Source organism: Camelus bactrianus, chromosome 18, assembly GCF_048773025.1.
Source record: "Camelus bactrianus isolate YW-2024 breed Bactrian camel chromosome 18, ASM4877302v1, whole genome shotgun sequence".
NCBI lineage: Eukaryota > Metazoa > Chordata > Mammalia > Artiodactyla > Camelidae > Camelus > Camelus bactrianus.
Genome location: NC_133556.1, coordinates 21,608,713 through 21,611,234, shown reverse-complemented (window position 1 = coordinate 21,611,234; position 2,522 = coordinate 21,608,713).

The window sequence follows — 2,522 nt, the reverse complement described above, 5'->3', positions numbered from 1 at the left end:
TTGTTGGACCCCAGCCATGCTCGTTTATTTACGTGTATTCTATGTATGCGTTCTTGATACGATGGCAAAGTTGAGTAGTGGCTTCAAGACCTTCCGTTCTGCAAAACTAAAATATTTACTCTCTGGCCCTTTAAGAAAAAGTTTTCCAGCGCCTGCTTAGAAGGTGAAGTTATTCACTCAATGTGGAAGGTTGAATACAACGCCTGACATACCTGAGGACTTCAATAGTTATCTCTTTATTATTATTGCAGGTAGAACTTTTGCTCCTACTATTACTATAACCAAAGCTAACTAGCCATGGAAGGAGTTTCCACACCAAGTAAATATGATAAACAAGTTTAGCTTTAAAAAAAAAAAAGGGAGAAGAGATTTAAGCAACAAACAAGGAGCAAAGACTTTGTAATCTAAGCACCAGCTTTCATGCTGAGAGTCATTCCATCTCCTTTGTCTTGAGCTCAAGGCACACATATCAGTGCAATCCCTTGTCCATACTGGCATTAGGATCCTCCTTACTGCCCGGCAAACCAGCAGGCAGAGGTTAGACCACATTTAAGCTTTTAAACCCCTCAGATCCCTGCACTGAAGGCGCCCTGCTTTTCTTCCTGTAGTCATTAGAGAATCAAGCTCTGATCAGCAAAGTGAATTAGATGCAGTGCCATCCTGCTAATTGAGTCTTCCTCTCGGCTGGGCTGGGCTGGGCTGCTCATTACCAGCTAATCTTATCAATATGGCGGCTGACTGGCAGATCGTGGCTCGTGGAGAGAAGGGTAAGGACCGCAGTTTGCCCCTAGAGTCTCTCATTGGGCGGAGTGGATATCAAACCTGCCAGTCCCACCTGAAACCATCTGAACGCTGAGGCAACCTGGTTTAGAAGAGGGACAGGACTGTCGTTCAAGAATCACGCAGAGAAAGCACAGGGAAATGGCAAACCTCCTATAAAATGTTAAGGTGAAGAAAGAAAGGGCCAAGATTGCAGATCATATGCATTATTAAAGGTGCATTCTGCCCTCTCTCCAGCTCGATCAAGTTTTATTTCAGCGAGGCACAGGGGCTTAAAGAGAGATAAAAGGCTTTAAAATATAAATTAAGTCCTATTTATTTCACCACCCTGAGCCCGGCATGCTGGGTTCTATCTGAATATGTTGCCCAGAAAGGCTGAATGGGTTGGTTTTCAGCTGGATGAATGTATTTGATTTGCTGACATCTGGCAGAAGGGGTCCTGCAGCCAATCAAAGCAAAGCCCCTCCTCCCCCGGGAAACCATTAGGTTCTGTCTGAGGATCTCTGCCCCCACTTCTTTTCAGAATTACCCTGATAACCATTTGTGAATCCTTCAAAGAGCCTAAATGAACTTGTGGCAAATTAGAGGGACGCGTGCTTTTGCTGGCATTCACCGACAGCCTTCTCAAAGGCCCACAGACACTGGTTTTATGGCAGGATCCAGTTGTAAGAGACTCAGTAAAGGAAAAATGAGCCCATCATATTGGCAAAAATTAAACCAACTGGTAGTACCCGGTACTGGCAAGGGTGTAGGGAAACCGGCAGTCTCCGTGCGTCAGTGGGAATGGAAACTGGTCGTGCCTTAGAGGTTGAAATGAGGGGGTTGTGGCTTGGCAGTAGGTCCTAACATATTCAGGGCACAGATCTTTTTTTCTTGCTTTTAATGACAGCCTTGTAATTATTTTTCACATAGTGGCCAATCTATGATTTTTTTTAATCTTTTTTTTTTTTTTTTTGGATGGGGAGGTAATTAGGTTTATTTATTTATTTGTTTGTTTTTAATGGAGGTACTGGGGATCAAACCCAGGACCTCATGCTTTCTAAGCAAGCCCTCTACCAGTGAGCTATACCATTCCCCCGACCATATCTTTTTGACCCAGCAATTCTACCCCTAGGATACTAGTAATAATAGGAAATGGTTATGCAGTGATTAGGACATTGCAAGGCACTTTATAAACACGAGATCCCTCTTAAGAGTCTGTGCTCCCGTCACTATGGTGTCCTGCCCCTTGGACTCTGCATGAAAAATAAATGTACTTATTATCCATCACTGAGCATTTGCTATGCATAGGCACAGTGCTAAGGGGTGGCTTTTCTCACAAATGCTTAACAGTTCTGGAAGGGCTATCAATATTCCCATTTTGCAGATGATAAAGAGGAGGTGTAGCGAGGAGAACTAACTGACACAAGATAACACAGCAAGTAGCTGAACTAAAGCTCCAGCCCAGATTCTGGGATGGTAGACGGCCAGCTCTCAACCCCTGCCCAGTTCTGTGTCTCACCCAAGTGCCACAGAGGTGTGCACACAAAGCTGTCCACTGCTAAAGGGCTTAGGAGGCTACTACATGGGGGGGGGGCTCCCTAAAAATCCATGAATAGGAGGACATGTACGGCCATGACGTGGGATGCTTTGCAGCTGTGGTCATGAACAATATAGGGTTTTATGTTCTGAAATGGAGTGAAACTCAAGATATGTTAAGAAAAGGAAGGCAAGTTTTATGTGTAATGTGATCCCTCTTACTT